The sequence below is a fragment of the Cavia porcellus genome, unplaced genomic scaffold, assembly GCF_034190915.1.
Source record: "Cavia porcellus strain 051 isolate PalLab524CR breed Dunkin Hartley unplaced genomic scaffold, mCavPor4.1 scaffold_12, whole genome shotgun sequence".
Lineage (NCBI taxonomy): Eukaryota > Metazoa > Chordata > Mammalia > Rodentia > Caviidae > Cavia > Cavia porcellus.
Genome location: NW_026947495.1, coordinates 10,131,929 through 10,149,811, shown reverse-complemented (window position 1 = coordinate 10,149,811; position 17,883 = coordinate 10,131,929). Strand labels below are relative to the sequence as shown.

The following is a 17,883-nucleotide window of genomic DNA, read 5'->3' as shown; positions in this document are numbered from 1 at the left end:
TTTTCCACCTAATAGTCTCAGACCGCAGCTGGCCATGGGTAGCTAAAACTCTAGAAAGTAAAACTGCAGGCAACGGGGCACGACTGCATACCACTGCATCTCAGATCTTCAGAACGCCAGCCCGGTAATATAATTATGGAATAGCGTGAAGAAAAGGGTGTTCTGTGTGCAGGTAAGTTTAAAAAATGACATAGTTAAACCAGCACAGAACTTCTAGGTACTGTCACTAGTACAATGTAAAATTCGGCTCCGAAAGGAAGGAGCAAAACAATGCAGCAGCCTCCAAAGCTGCTTTCCCAGAGACCTCATTGCCTTACAAAGTGCCTGTGACAGCCTGCAGCATTCCTTGGAACACATTTGGGAAAAGCAAAGTGACTTCTAACATCGCTTCCTGTTGTGATGTCACTTCTGGATTTTGAGAGGCACCAGCCTTGTCCTTGAGATTGAATCGGTGCCATCTCACATTGACTCACCTGTGTTTGGAAAAGGTTCCAAGAACACAGTAGTCTCTGAGCCCCTCACCTCCCTGAGGGCTGATGTCCACCTGGAACAGGATGCTGGCCACGTCCCCATCTCCCTCTGTGCTGCCTGAGACTGGCCCACAAGCCAGCTCCCTGTCTTCCTGCCTTACCTTCCTCATTTCCTCTCATCCTCATTCCCTTTGCCTGCCCTGAGTCCTGGGAAGGCTATGGAAACAGCCTGCTCCCTAACCTGTGGAGAACCGGCCCCAGCCAGGGTCAGGCTCAGCAGTAGCAGTGACACAAGCTGGAGGGATAGGTCATCTAAAGTGGCCCATGCCAGATGCCAGGAGAAGTTATAGGTCAGATGGCCACATAAAAGGGTACAATGACCTAATGGCATGGTGCACATGTGTACACACACACACACACACACACACACACACACACGCACACACACACATGCAAATAATGTCCCTCCTGTTTAGGAAGCAGCATTCTTTATCTTGGATCCCTTGTCTAGCACTGCACCTTGAGTCATTATGCAGTATGTGTGCAACAAATGTCAGTCAGGGTAAATATGCACAGATACACACATTGATGCTTCCAAAAACTGTTAAGGAGGAAAGGGAACTAGTACATGAAAAAGCAGAGAGAGAGGATAAGAGAGTCTGGGAGAAGAGAGAAGGGCACTCGGCACACTGAATAAATCCTGGCTTCTTCACACACGAGCCTCCTATGACCCTCACTTAAGTCAAGCAGCCTGATAACCTCATCTGTTCCCTAGGTCAGTAGAAACTAAGTTTCATGAAGGCTGAGGGGTCCTGGAAGTCACACCACCACTAGTGGAAGATGGAGTGCTCAAATCAGACCTGCCTGCCCTTCTCCCTTAAGCAGGAACTTCTGGGGAGCAGAACAGGAGAACCAGGACTCCCGAATGCAGGAGTGGCTGATGAATAGTGGGGTGAACACCCAGGCCAGGCTTGGGCCATCCAGCAGACTGGCCCCATGTAGTCTGGGCTCCTGTGCTTCCCACCCCTTCCCTGCTAAACGCTGGCCTGGTATGAGAGACCACTCTGCACGGTGGGAGCAAATGGGTTGCCGGCCTTAGCAGGATAGCAGAAAGGTCAAGTCAGCAAATGCTTAAGGCCAGTCTCTCCTCATCCACATTACAAGTCATGAGAGGCCGGCTGTCCAGGCTGTTCCTGTCAAACAGAAAATGTTTCTCTAGGTGACTTCATGGCAAAGTACCTGTACCAACCCTTCCAGGATAATCTATACATCTGAAAGTGGTCATCCTCAGAGTCAGAGTATAGATGCTTCTGACCGCTCCTCTATATCACATCCCTGTAAGCACACCACGAACTGAAGATATCATAAGCTCTAAATTTCAATGTACCTAACTTACCAAACATAACTTAGCCTAGTGTTGTGGCCTAAATAGATGTCCCCCCAAAGCCTCATGCCCTCGATGGTGGGGCTTTGGGAAGTGTTTATATCACAGGGGTGCTAGACCTTGGGTGTGTGATACTGTAGGATTCCACTGATTGGTTTAGCATAGTTATGGGGACAGAAGATGGATTTACTGAAGAGGGAAGCCCCACCCTGAGTGTGGGGAGGCCCCAGCCAATAGACTCATAGCACGGATGGAATGGAAAGGGGAAGCAGAATGAAGGTAACCCACTTCCCAACTGCTGTCCCCTTCATCATGCCACCCTGCCTGAAAACCATTTGACCATGGACTAAAACCTCTACAAATGGTGAGCCACAATGAACTCCTTTAACTTGTGGGTATCAGGTATTTCATCTCAGCCACAAAGAAAATGGTCTAAGACCATTCAATCCCACTTAAAGTTTCTCAGAATATTTGTTCTACCCTGTATAATTGAGCAAAATTATATAACACAAACCTAATTTATAATAACATACTAAGTATTTCATCTCATTCATTGAATCTGGTGGTAAAAATAAAAATCAGAATAATGGTATAGATGTCATTCCCCAACTTTGTAGAATCAAAGACTCCTGAGTCAAATTACCATAAGTCAGAGACTTATTTAGTGATATTTATGTGTGCTCATGGTATGTGTGTTTGTGTGCACAAACATTTACCAAGTGCTCATGTGAGTGTGAGATTTGCATAGCAGGCGATAGTGGTTTCTGCTTTAAGGGGATCAGTGTTTGGTGGAGAAGACAAAAATGCAAATTTATACAGTTGTGAAGAGTTGAAAACACTGGAAGTAAAATGATACAGACAAATCTGTAGGTTGTAAAGGGAGACAGCAGTGCTACCTGGGGAATGAGGTGGACAGGAAAGTCTTCAGAGAGGAAGGGAGGGCTTGGGCTGTCTGGAAAACAGACCATAAAGAATGCCAGGACCCACACCAAGAAACTGGGATTAGTCAGATGGGCAATTGGGACCCCTGAAGAATCAAGTCAGTCTCTGTCATTAGGACAAGACAGTGATCAAATTAACAAAGATTTTAAAAAATTAACCAAGATACAAGATGAAAATTTGCCATGGAATTTTAGAAAATTTTGGAATTTCCAAAGGCTGATCAAGATTTCAACTCTGGCCCCAGAGCTGGAGACCATCCCCTCCTACCTCCACCACCTCCACTAGAGCTTACCTGCTCCTGCTACCCCGCTGTTTAGCTTGGATTTCACATGACTCCATCCATCCTGCCTGCTGAGAAATGCATCTCATCTGTTCTCCAAAAGAAAGGACAGCAGGTCAGGGCTTTGAGCCAAGCATTATGTAAATACTAGAGAAGAACTGTTTTGTCATTTTTTAATGGAAGGAACTTCTGATGATTTTATCTTGTTTATCCTGCTTGTTTTTTTTTTTTTTTTTTTTTTTTCCTGAACATTTTTATCATCATAGTAACACGATGACTTCAGGCTAGCAGGATTTTCACAGGCCCAGTGCCAGGAACAGAACTACAGGCATTTTAATATTTGGAACATGACACATCAACATGGTGTTAATGGAAAGGACATGGTTCTGGAATCAGAATCAGACAAAAAAAATCTCACCTCAGGTGCTAGCTAGCTTGTGACCTAGGAAAAGTTACTTAATTTTGCCACAGAGGGGCTGGGGATTTAGCTCAGCGGCTTAAACACCTGACTTAATTTTGCCACACTCTTCTCATCACCAACATGACAATCAAAATGTTTGAATTTTAGTACACCAGAATATTTATTTAAATAAAGAGATAAGTTTGCCTATAACTCCAGAGGGACTGAGATTATGTTTTGTTTCCAAGTGAGCAAGTGGGCCTGTACTGACCAAAGAGGTGAGATGGAGGTATGTGAACCTCAATATACGTGTATCAAATCACCTGGCTCCCAGGTCCTACAGGATGATATAAATCACCTCAGAGAAGCTCGCCCTAATGGTAGATTAAGTTCCAGAAGAAAACCACGAACAAAAAAATACCAGAATTCCTTTAAATGCCCAGCATGCCCAGCTTTTGCTCTAGGCGGAATACACTACCTCTGCCTTCCTAGACTGCCTCATATGCACATATGCAAATATTTCACAGGAAAGATAGGTCATAACAATGGGCCATGCCCACCTCACTTACCAGATGTGAAAAATAGGAGCGGCCATGAAAAATCATCTCCACAGAGAAGACACATGTCAGCATGTGAGCACCTAATACTACTGGAACAAATGAGCATTACATTAAGCCCCAGCAATGTGCCGAATAACTAAGTTCATAGACCTGGGAAGTATTCCAACCTTCTTATCAGAAAATCAGAAATGTTAGCCTTTTGGGTCACATAAGGGGATTTTTAAATTAGGAAATTTTTCCCATCCCTTCATTAGCATATAGCTGCAAGTTTGGTTGTTTGGATTGGTCTCCAATCACAGGAATTTGTGCAAGCTGCAGCTGCAGGAAAGTCTTAGCTTCCTAAGTCTGGAGCCTGGCAATGAGGTTGGGTGGAGCCTTCTTCAGCCAAGATTGCCTGAGATCATGGGGTCTCTCTTGCCAGTGAAGACCTCAACTTAATATACTCAGACCTCTCACTTTTCAACTTCCAGCCAAACGCACTAGCCAACTTTTATGTTTCCAATAGCTGAACTTTTTCTTTTCAAGTCAAAAAGTGTTGAGGGGTGTATTCAGCCCTCTTAGATCTCAAGCATACTCCAGGCCTTCTGAGACACCCTGAGTCAGGCTGCCCCTGACTCCAGAGAAAGAAAGTTTCACTCACAGCTGTTGTGCACTGGGCATTGTCTTCTTCAGTGACAGTGGGTATGTTATAACCAGAGGATAGTGAGCACCCAGGCAGCAAATCCCTCCATTCTTTCCTTCATGCAGTCTACCAACAAAGATTGTCTGAGGCTACATCACTTGGTAAGCACAATGCCAGTGACATAAGACTGAGCACAGCCTTACCCCACCCTGGAGAATGCTCCCTACCAAAGGACATGTGCAAAAATGGCTCCAGTCAGCCAGGGGCCCATTGAAGGCCCATGATCTAATCCATTGGACCTCATGATCTAAATCCAATGAAGGATTCTTGGAGGAAGAAATCCAAGCTAAAAGAGTGAAGGGATGTCAAATTCAGAGAAAGAAGCGAGACTAAAGTTTCAGGCCAGAATGGATGGATGGATGGATGCCAAGAACCGTGTCAAGAGGGGCCTGGGTTCCATATTATGCAGTTTGGATACTGACTCATAGGTGGTGAGAGCCCTTAGAGGAGTTTGTAGAGAGATAAGAGGCACTGGTAAAGTCAGATGTGAAAATCACTTTGGTAGCCAATGCTGAAGATATATTACTGTAGAATATGTGTTCTAGAAAGAAAGCTTAGAAATTATGAATAGGGGAAGACAGTTTATAAGAGACCCCTCAGATGGAGGTAATTCACCATTGTGAACCAGCTGACTTGTATTGGCTAATGGAGAATCATGTCTACAAAACACTGCAACCCTTCAAGCTAAAGATCAAGATCAATTCGTGGGCTTAGGAGATAAAGACTGCTTCTCAGCCTCTGAAACTAAGAACTTTAAGAACTTTATGGGATGAACCAGGTTATTCAATACCATAGATGCATCCACATCACCTCTGGGATAGAGGATACCTGAATAGAATCCCAGAAGGGAAATGAAAACAGAGAATTCAGAAAGGCTACTCATTAAGTCTGCTCCGTATGGCACCTGAGATGCCAAGGGAAGACCACAGTACCCAGCTCTGAACCCTTTGTCAGTCAAAAATTCCACTATTCAAGTTCTCTGCTTTAGGGGGAGTATCACAAAGGTCTCTGCCATATGTACACCTCAAGCAGAGGGGAAGCAGGGAACACTGAGGTCCCACATGTCCCATCTCCATCCAGACTGGCTTACAGTAGAGGACCTGGGGGTGGTGGAGGGGAAGGGGGCGCTGAGGTGTGGCTGCATGCTGTAAAGAGAGGTGAACACAGTGGAACAGATGGCTTGCACTAATACTGCTTTCCCAGGGCTCAGTTGAAAACTTTCTCTTGCCAGAATGACAGCCTGACCCATGCAGAACAGATGCCTGGCAATTGCACACTGCTAAGCACCTATGCAACACTGAGCACCTGGGCAATGCCTGCACCTGTACCTAGCTGCAGCTCAGCAACACCTGGCACCTGTGCAATAAGTGGGCACAGATGTGGAGCTGACAACTACAATGAGCTTCTTGGTGTGTGGCAGCTGCTTGTCAGCGGTTGAAGAAGACAAGCTGGTTCCAGAACGATGACATAGAGCAGAGTCACGTGGCTGTCCTCTTGGAGATGTGGATCCTCAGGAGTAAACAGGGTGAGATAAATCCTGCATCATGGAACAGATAGAATAAGCCAAAGCCGTGAAATATAAAGGTGCTAAGAAGTAAACACAGCCCTCTACCATGAATATTTTCCATTTCTTTCAATACTCTGTTGAAACATACAATCAGAAACATGTTTTTTATTGTTTATAAGGAGAGTTTTCCCCTCCGAAACATGTTTGATTTACAAAAGAACTTGGCTGTAGATTGAAACAACTGAACTGCTTTAGAATTCTTGGCAGCTAAGTGCAGCTGCCCCTTCGGGAGTTAGAAGGAAGTCCTCTAACTTGTTTATTCCAACCACTATGAATCACTTGCCTTTGAAAAAATTATTTTAACAGGAAAACAATGTGTGGTTGCATTATTAATTAAAATATACAGATATATGTGTATGGGTACATATATACGTGTACATGTAACTATACATGTATGCATATATGTATGGTGTTACGTCTGTGTGCCTATATCACATTTTAATACACTACTTAAGGCAGTGATCATGTAAAAGAAACTTAACTAAAGACACGAAGTGTCTAATGGGATCACCGGGGCTGGTAAGAACAGGTTGAGCATTTGGCAGTGCGCCGACAATCTTGTAAATATTCACGTTCTTTGATTCAGAAATTCTACATCTAAAGCTATCCTGAGAAAATCTCCTGAAATACAGGCCAAGATTTTCATTTAAACAGTCTTATAATGGCTCTCTTTATAGCAGGCAAAATATAGAACTGTTTAAGTGCTCATCATTAAGGAAATATTAAGAGAATTATAATACAAGCTTGTAGTCAGATACTGTGCAGCAAGCAAATGATGTTGCAAAGAATTTTAATAAGTTTGGGAAATGCATGTGATATAAGCGAAAATGTTAAAATATATAGGAATCAGTGTAAAGTCAAGTGTGCTAAAAAAAAAAAAAAAAAAAAAAAAAAAAACAATCATAGGGAAGTTTAGAGAAGTCCACCCGCACATCAGCAGTAACGACTCCTGGTGCCAAGACCACTAGGATGGGTTTCTGTGGGTGCTAAGGAAGCTGTTCTGAGGCTCTATCCCATTCAGAGGCTGAAACTGGAACTTCAGTGTACACCTCTTATATTTGCCCTCCAGGATCAGACCCCTCTGTAATTGTGGCAGTTAACTACAGTGTCAACTTGAAAGGATTAAGACTCACCCAGGGGGTTGGGAGAGCAGTTCTGGGTGCATCCATGGATGACTGACATGTAGGCTGCACACTGAAGGAGGAAAACCCACCCCAGATGTGGGTGGCACCAACAAATAGGCTTGTAGCTGGGAGGGAATAAACAGGGAAAGAAGGGGCACATCTGCCCTTTCACCCCTTCAGAGTAGCCCCAGTCTGTGTCATCGCCTTTGGACATTTATCTCCAGGATCTGCAGGCTTCTAGCACAGGCTCTTCAGACCTTCCAGAGCAGACCTTCGGCTTTCTGACACATGCTTCCTCTCCAGGCCTTTGACCTTCCAGTGGGTTGCCTGCGCCCCAGCTCTCAGACAGCCCTTTGTGTTCTGCTACCTGACTCTACAGATGGACTCTGAAAGCCTAATGTGTAAATCCTTTTTATATCGTATATGCTCTTATATTAAATCTGTTCCTCTAGTGAACCCTGACTGATGCACTGAGTTCGCTCACACTACTGCCTGCTTCCTATTAAAGTGGCCTCCTGTATGTGGTCCTCATTCTCATGAAACCCTGCACACCAGGCCATCTGTGCTCCATTTACTGTGCAGAAGGCCTTCCCTCCTCAAGCCAAGGTTCCTTAGCGCACAGTACCTGGTTACAAATCATTGTTTTCTGGTATTTCCTTCCTATCGAGCACTTCCCAAATCATCTCCCAAAGTATATAATCAGAAAAAGAATGTCAGAATTAGAACAGTCTAGCCTGGAATTGACACTGTTACAAAGGGCAGTGTGTTTTACAACCCACTGTCGTGGCACTTGTCCTTAGAATCAAATAGAAAGAACTGATCATCACGATTATGGAAAATTGCAATCAGGGTTATTCAAAGAGTGGTTTCAAACTTGTGCCAAGTCATATTGCCTGGTAGAAAGATCATCAATGTTGGAAAAGCTAGGTAAGGTGGGTGGCGAGGTGTGTGAGACCAGAGATCTCGGTTGATGAAAGGCATGGAAGATGTTGTACAGCCTGGCTCTTTCACTGGACAGGTAGGAAGGTAGGGGAAGGGATCAAAGGCTTGTCTGACATTATCCAATTTATTAGAGGCAAGTTATGACTTTTAATGTATGGAGTACTTACTATGTACCAACTATGGTCTACTGTATTAATTCATTTAATCCTTACAACAATCATCTGAGGTTGACGTTTGTGATAATCATTTTAGGTGTCAACTCAACTGAATTGAGAGATGCTAGAGAATAGGCAAAGCATACTTTTGAGTGTGTCTGTGAGTGTATTTTCAGAGAAGATCGGCATGGGGGTCAGAGAACTACATAGGGAAGACTTGTCCTGCATAGAGACAGTGCCATCCAATGAGCTAATCCCCCTTGGAACATAAACAGGGAAGTCACCCTTCACTTCCTCGTTCTGCTGGAGTGGGCACATACTTTGCTGCTGTGGCCCATGCACATAGGACTATAGGTAATTCAGCCCTTGGACTCTGGAACGTGTACCAGCAGCTATCCAAAAGTCCACAGGGCATCAGTCTCAGTGTAGGGCTACATCCTGTACCTCCCTGGTTCTGATCCTCTAACCTCTTGCACTGAACCATGCTACCAGCCTGCAGAGAGTCATCATGGAAAGTTTTAGACTCTGGGATCATGAGAGAAAATCTAATAAATCCATGTGTGACATATGATAACATGTATGATGAATATTAAACTTTTGAAAATTTATTGCAATAAAGACATATCGCCCTTGTAATTCCAGCACTTGGGAGGCTGAGGCAGATGAACTGCCCTGAGTTCAAGGCCAGGCTGGACTATGTAGCAAGACCTTGTCTCAAAAAAAAGCATGTTGCCTTTACTTTCACTCAAAACATTCCGCACTCCCCTTGCATCAAACACACTTACTCCACTGTTCTTATCACTTTCTGACGCAGTTCTTGAAGACAGCTTTCATGAGAGCATTTATGAGATGTGAACAAAAATACAGTGAATGCTGCTGCCAATTGCCATCCAGTGGAAAGGCAGACTTGTAAAAACCTCACAATGTGTCTTCAGTTGTCTTATTCACCAGGTCTGGTGCTGTATAAATTCTGGCTCCTCCCTAAAGTCAAAATCACCGTGGAAGGTAAACACTGTGACTCAGTTCAGGACACAGGGATATCTGTGACGGTGCAATTAAACATGCTCGCTGAAGGAGACTTCCAGAACCGCTATAGAAAGTAGCAGCAACAATGCTGTCAGTGTGAAGAGAGGAGGAGGAGTTTGAGGGAGATTAATTAACAATTCACTATAATAGTATTTTAATTAATTAAGTTTACTGGCACATTTTAGGTTTACATAATGATCACATTCATCATAGAGAATTTGTACCTGTACGTGATGTATCTTGATTCATTTTTCCCATTCCTCTCCCATCCCTTCAACCCTTTCCCCCTCCTTATTAACAAAAGCTTTTACCCTTTTTCTTTTTCTTATATGTTTGAATCATACTAGTAGATAGATAGATGGATAGATAGATAGATAGATAGATAGATAGATAGATTCTGCCAAAAAGTATATACATTAGGAAAAGAAAACCTTGTATAAATATTTTAATACTAAATTTATTGAAACATCATATGATTAACACAAATTACCTTTGCTTCTGCAATTACAACAGATGCTCAAAGTGGCAGACATCAGCTTCCAGACATTGATTAGTATGGCAAACTGCTCAAGTATGTACACTTTCATTTCGATCTTTATTGGTACTTTGGATTTCTCATAGGAAAGAAATCATACAGGCATTTAAGCTTGTATATCTGATTTATTTCACGTTACATTACATTTTAAAGATGCACCTATTTTCCCACAGATACCTCAAATTTATTCTTTATTCTGTTTCTCTGGAGAACTCTAACTAATGCAGTGGTATTATTTAGTTCCTGTTTTACAGATAGGAAACAGAGACAGAGAAACTTTGGAAGCTTATCCAGATTGTACAGCATAAGGTACCAAGATTTGAACCCAGGCATCATCAGTTAAGACATCACTTTTTTTTTTTTTTAAGAAATTGCAGTTCTGAAGTGACACAGTTATGCTGAGTTTCTTGGTTACTGAGATCAGTTTAACTTCAGGGTTTGCTGGGCCCAGACAGCCTCTGAGAGGACCCTGAGGTATATCGGTTCCTCTGCAACCTTGACCCATCCAAGCCAACAGATCTAAGCACAAAGCTGGCTTTTTTCCAGTGGAGGCACAGCTTTCCAAGGCAAACACCCAGAGGCAAAGGCAGACCGATTCTCAGACACCTGACAAGGAATCTGTACCTTTGGGATTTCCTGCTGCACCAGGGCTATAGCCAGGGATGGGAAAGAGAGGAGGAGCTGTCCTTTCAGGATGCAGATACAATTTCCAGGAAAAGGATGAAAAGGCCCTGAGGGACACTGCTGTCCTGCATTGAGCTGGGAACCTGTGCACCAGTCACGTCAGAGAATGGCGTGTGCAGCCATGAAAGTGGAGAGAACTTGCACACCAGCTTCCTCCCAAGCTTCCTCCCAGACCTCTGAGTATGTGCCTGGCCCTGGGTCTGTAGAGAGGGATGATGGCCTCAAGTGGTCAAGGAGGCCACAGGAGGAACAGACAGCCATCCAAAAATGTCAATGTTAAGTGCAGGGATAGAAGGAACCACAGAATACTTCCATACAAGGCCCAAAAAATGCCAGGATAGGGAGAGACCAGTCAGTCAACAAAACTGCTTAGAAGAAGAACTCTATTGGTCTGAAAGAATAAATAGGAATTATAGAGTCATAGACTATTTCAGTGACAGGGTGTTTCAGGAAGAAGGTGATCCAATTGATATGGATAATGACATCGCCAAAGTTCTGAGGGTAGTTGGTGTACGTTTGAGGGGGCAGGGAAGGTGGCAGGAGGTGAGCCTGGAGATGTAAACAGGAAGATGCTCACAGATAGCCTGGAGGTCAAGCTATCAGGTCCCTAAGGTCACACACCGCACAATGCCATTTCAGTCAGTGAGGAGCCATGTATAAGCCAGAAATCCGCAGGTCACAATGAGCTAGTGAGGGAGGTCACGGCCATCATCTGGCTCAATGCAAAGCATTGCTCATACATGTGGTGATGGTGCTGTCATGAAAACTGCTGCTGCCTGTCATAAAAATGTATGGCACCGCTTTTCCGCCTGCTCCCCTCTACCCCCAAGCACTGCTCTAGCTGCTCCGAGCTCCCTCTGAGCTCCCAGCTCCTGCTCAGCTAGCACAGCTGCAGTCTCCCATCAGCTGCCACTATGATTACCTACCGGGACCTCATCAGTCATGATGGGATGTTCTCTGACATTTACAAGATCCTGGAGATCACGGATGGGCTACACCTAGAGGTGGAGAGCAAGATGGTCAGTAAACAGAGGGTGACATTGATGACTCGCTCATGGGTGGAAATGCCACCTCTGCTGAAGGCCCAGAGGCAGAAGGCACCCAAAGCACAGCAGTCATAGGTGTTGATACTGTCGTGAACCATCACTTGCAGGAAATCAGTTTCAGAAAAGAGACCTATAGGAAGTACATCAACCATATGAAATCAATCAGAGGCAAACTTGAAGAACAAAGACCTGAAAGAGTGAAACGGTTTATGATGGGTTGCAGAACAAATCAAGCATATCCTTGCTAATTTCAGAGAGTCTCAGTTCTTTATTGTTGCAAACATGAATCCCGATGGCATGGCTGCTCTCCTGGACTACCGGGAAGATGGTATGACTTCCTTTATAATTTTAAGGGTGGATATAGAAACGGAAAAATGGATCTAGTGGTTACCTTGGATCTGTCACTTGTCATAACTGCTGCTTGTCATCCACACAACACCAGGATTTTAAACAAATACGACTGATGTCATCTTGTGCTCTTCCTTTATTTTGACCATGATTTATTTGGAGTGGAGATATTGTTTTTTAGAGAAAAAGCCTATGTCATGTGGGTTGTTTAAAAATAAAGTGCATTTAAACTAAAAAAAAAAAAGATGTGACACATACCTTTATGTGCAGTACATAATATTTGCCAATAGTAATAAGTGACTATGTTTATGTATTTACTATACTATACTTTTAATTATTATTTTAGACAGCACTGCTTCTTATAGCAAAATGTTAAACCTCACCTATCTTGGGTTCAGTGCACCTCCTGGTCTGCTCAACGCACTTCTGTAAGTGACGGACCTAGTCCATCTAGGTTTGCAGGGATGCTCTCTGGCATGTCCACACAGTGAGCAAATCACCAAACCATCCATGAAGGAGTTTTGCTTTGTAATCAGTAGAATTCCTTGGAGGATTCTGAGCTGGGAGGGGCATGATTTAGAAATATCACTTTAAGTGTCAATGAGAGATGGACTAAACTGAGTCTTCACTCACCAAGGCCAAAATGATAGAAACTCCCACCACTTTTTAAAATCAGCAGTTGAGAGGAACACATTCACTGTCTTGGAAAGGGAAGTGAGGAAAATGCACACAGTTTCCCAGGTGCCTTCCTTACCTGGGTAAGGCCCTTGTATCACCTTGTGTGTCAACACCCTCCAACATATGAGCAGTTACAATGTGGGAACCTCCAGTGAGGAAGCAAAGTCTTGACCAAAGATCAAGTAAGCATGGACAGGTTACTCATTTTTTACACCATTTGGATACACTTTGTATTTTTTTATTAGTGCACGTTTGCAATGCATGATGTTTACATTCATCTTAGTGGGTAGGGGCATATACTTATCTTAGTCTGGTTTTTCCCCTCCCCCCCATCAATCCTTCCATCTCTACATTTTGTTCCCCCCATTTTCATTATTTTCTTAGGTCATATTTGCAATGTGTAATTTCATTCATTGAGAGTAGTTGGTACACGCACATGGTACACCTTAAATCTTTTCTTTCTTTTATGTCCCCTTCCCACCCCTGTCTCTTGGTCTCTTTCGAATTTGCAAAAAAAAAAAAAAAAAAAAAAAACTATCTGCCTGTTTCCATTCATCACTCGTTTATTTTGATCTTTGTTCCATTCGTATTTTTGGATTTCTTGTGTAAGAGAAGCCATACAGTATTTAAGCTTGTGTGTCTGACCTACTTATGTTTTAAAGATGTATCTACTTTCCTGCAAATGTCTTAAATTTATTCTTCTTTATAACCTACAAGTATTTCATTATGTAGAGATACCCTAGTTTATCTTTTGATGCACAAGCTGCTTCCATGATTTAGCTATAATGAATTATATTGCTATAAACATTGGTATACATGTGTCAGTATAGTGTGGTGTCTTTAGCTCTTTTGGGAAGATACTAAAAGGGGTCTAGCTGGATCAAATGGAATTTCTGCTTTTTAGTTTTGTGATCAATCTCCATACTAATTTTCATAATGCTTGTACTATTTTACATTCCCACAAGAATGTAACCAGAATGGTTCTTTTTCACTATAGTCTCACCAGCATTTGTTATTATCTGATTTATTGATGAAGGCCATTCTTTCTAGAGTAACATGAAACTTCAGTATTGTTTTAATTTGCATTTCTGCAATGGCCAGTGAAGTTGAACATTTTCTCATATATTTATTGTTCATTTATATTTCTTCTTCTGAGAAGTATCTACTTACTTCAGTTGCCAATTTTTTGATTGGTTATTTTATTTTGTGAAAGTCTAACTTTTTGAATCCTTCATAGATATTAGTATTCTGTCCAAGGTAAAACTGGCAAAACTTTTTTCCCCATTCTTTAGGTTGTCTCTTCACTCTGTTGATTGTTTCCTCTGCTGTGCTAAAGCTTTTTGGTTTGATATAATCCCATAAATGCTGTTATTTCTTGTGCAACTGAAGTTTTGTTCAGAAGTCCTTATCTATACTTATGACTTCAAGAGTTTTACCTATTTGGTCTTCCAGTAGGTTAAGTGTTTCTGTTTTAATATTTAGATCTTCAGTCCATTTTGACTTTACTTTAGTACATAATGAGACATGTGAGTCTAGCTTCAATCTTTAGCACATGAATAGCCAGTTTTGCCAGAACCATTTACTAAAGAGGTTATCTTTCTTTTAGCATATGTCTTTAACTCCTTCATCAAAGATCAAGTGAATGAATATGCCTGGGGTTATTATGTCTTCTATTTTGTTTCACTGAATCATATGTGTTTTGTACTAATATCATGCTGTTTTTATTGCTGTGGCCTTGTAGTAAAACTTAAAGTCAGGTATTGTCATTCCTCCTTCTTTGCTTTTGTTGCCTGGGTTTCCTTCTGATACTCTGGGTCTCTTCTGGTTCCATGTAAATTTTAGTATTGTTTTCTCTACTACTGTAAGGAACGCTGTAAGTATTTTGACTTACATTGCATTAAATCCATATATCAGTTAGGAAGTTTGGCCATTTTGACAACATTGATTTTGTCCATGCAAGAACAGGAAATATCTTTCCATGTTCTGATGTCCTCTTCAAAGACCTTTTTCAGGGTACTGTGGTTTACATTACAGAGGCCTTTCCCTTCCTTCATTAGCTTAATTCCTATGTATTTAATCTTTCTTGATGTTATTATAAATGATATTGCTTTCCTAATTTCTTTTTCAGTGAGTTCATTCATATGCTTTTAGAAGTAATGGCTTTAGTCTAGATGACACAAGCGAATTCCCTTTTTAGGTTTATTGCCTGGGTTTTAAATATATGGTAATAAGAAGCTCAACACACAGGAAAGAAGGCCTCAAAAGCAAGAAAGGTATTTCTGTGAAAGCAGAAAAGAAAAAGATACAAAGAGGTGCCAGTCTGGTCATATGAAGTGAAATCTTTCACCCAGAAAAGGAGATCTAAAAGGTTCAGAGTCGGACACTCAGTGAGATTTTTCCTCTGAACTCAGAGGAAGATGAGCAGAGTAAATTCAAAGTTTGATACATCCTAGTGAGGCCACAGAAAGGCAAGTGGCAGGAGAGATCACCTCCCGAGGAGTGACAGTGGGCTAACGGATGACATTGTGGATGACATCTTCCCAGTGACAAAGGAAGCCAGAAGGCAGCAACTTTTGTGCTAAGGCAAAGAGAAACAACAAGTTGTCGGCAGGAGTTATAAGATAAAAGATGAAACTAAGACTAGGTAAGGAAGATTGAGTAAGGAGATTGGGTAAAGGATTAATACATATTTAATTGAAATTTTAGACAAGGAAGAGAGAAACGAGGATAGCTAACAGTTACCTGGGAATTTCCCAAAATTCATTAAGAGCATTGGTCTTCAGAATACAGAAATCCCAGATTCCTAAGCAAGATAAATGCAAAGAATTCACACCTAGGCAAATCACAGTGAAATTCTTAAGCAGGGATGAGAATATGTTAGAGGTAACAGGAGAAAATATAGGTTAGGTGCCAACGTGCCAAATATCATTTAGATAGAAAACTTCTCAACCACAACAAAGGCAGTCAAAATTGAAATGATACCTTCAAGAAGAAAGGAAACTGCCAAATTAGAGTTGTATACATATCAAAACAAGCTTTTAAGAACATGATAAAAGAAGACATTTTCAAAAATTATCATGAAGGAACTTCTAAAATAATGCAGGCAACAGAAAGTAATCTCAGGAAAAGTGTGTGAAGTGAGATGAAATGTTAAGCAAAAGTATAAGTAAAGCCAAGCAAATGCAGAGCTTTTACCCAACAAGAATAATAATGTCATGCGGGTTAGAAACATTACAGTAAAACTAAATATGAATATCAACACCATATTTAGAAATAAGGGTTAAAATAATGTTGAGTCCTGTATTCTCATGATAATGATATCAATTAAAATTTGACTCTAATAAACACACATGTAAAACAACATGAAAAATGTACAAATTCAAAAATAGATCAAAGCCAAAATATGAAATAAAAGAAGAAATCCAGTAATACAAGTATGGAAAAGATTGGAAAGAAAAAAAGGAAACAGACCAAAAAGACTTGAAAAGCTCAACAATTTTGATGTAATGGAGATCAGTTGTGTAGGGAAAGATAGATGGTAATGATAGCTAACTAGATAATCAACTAATATTCATACTGTCCAGCAGCAGAGAAATATACATTCTTTAAATACATATGAAATAGTCACAAAAATTGTTTACCTAGTAAGACCAAAGAAAAATATCAACAGCTGTCAAAGAATTGGTATCGGGCTGGGGATTTAGCTCAGCGGCATAAGCGCCTGCCTTGCAAGCAGGCAGTCGTGAGTTCCATCCCTGGTACCGATAAAAAAGAAACGAAAAAGACAAAAAAAAAAAAAAAAGTTAAAAACTTGTTTCATCTCACTCCTGAAAGGATGGCCAGGATCAAGAAAACCAACCACAACAAATGCTGGAGAGGCTGTGGGGAAAAAGGAACTCTCCTGCACTGTTGGTGGGAGTGTAGACTGGTGCAGCCTTTGTGGAGGTCTGTCTGGAGGTTTCTCAAAAAGTTGGGACTGGAAATCCCATTTATTCCAGCTATTCCACTTCTAGGCATATTCCCAGAAGAACTGAAAGCATCATACCACAGTGATATATGTGCACCTATGTTTATAGCAGCACAATTTGTAATCACCAGATCTTGGAAACAACCCAAGTGTCCATCAACTGAGGAATGGATAAAAAAGTTGTGGTATTTCTATACAATGGAGTATTATTCAGCTATAAAGAAGGATCACATTGAGATATTTATCAATAAATGGGCGCAGCTTGAGACCATACTCATAAGTGAAATAAATCAATCTCGCATGTGTGAATACCGAATAGTTTCCCTAATGTAAGTAATGATTCAAATATATAAAAATATGTGGCAATCATGATTCCCCATTATGTGGCCTTGAAGCCTTATAAAATTTTCACTTATTAATTAGAAAGGCTTTATTCTGGGCTTCTTGATATGGAAATATTTGAAGCTATAGTATATGAAGTTTTATCCAAATATTTCAAGGAAAAAGACAGACACTATGGTAACTACTATTCTTTAAAAAAAATATTTAGTTATTTCTTATGTTTATTTTAATTAAGGGAAAAATTTAAAAAATTAGGATATATAATAGCAACTCTTTTCGATTTCCTATTAACTTGTTTTGAAGTCCTGTAATACTCCCACGATCTTGTTTTGACTGATTAGACTCTGTTCCATTCTGTGTGATAGTATCAAGTCTGAGGGTATAGGCAACTACTTTGAAGGCAATAAGATTCACTAAGATGCCCATTCTGGTTTGACTATTGTCTCCTTTGGAAGTCCTATAATGTTTACAATGCCTAAGTTTTATTGGTCTTGTTCTCTACTGTTTTGTCCAACTTTATAATATCTAATGAGATAGACAAATCTTTTTAAGGAAACAAGAGACAACGTTGATAACCATTGTTAATAACCTTGTACTCTGTTCTACATCATGTGCTATGTCTATCCTTGGTTTTGACTGACAGCTTTGTTTTGCCATATTTGACTTTATTCTCTCCCCCCCCAAAAAAAGTAATAAGAACTAAGGAGTAATAAAATCCAAAATGTGTAAATTTTGTTGTAAAAAAGAGAGG

At 41.2% G+C, this 17,883-nt stretch overlaps 1 pseudogene; it reads left to right on the top strand.

Annotated features, from left to right (window-relative positions):
* Positions 1 to 17,883, top strand: part of LOC134478261 (translationally-controlled tumor protein-like) — an 18,669-nt pseudogene extending 786 nt beyond the window's left edge.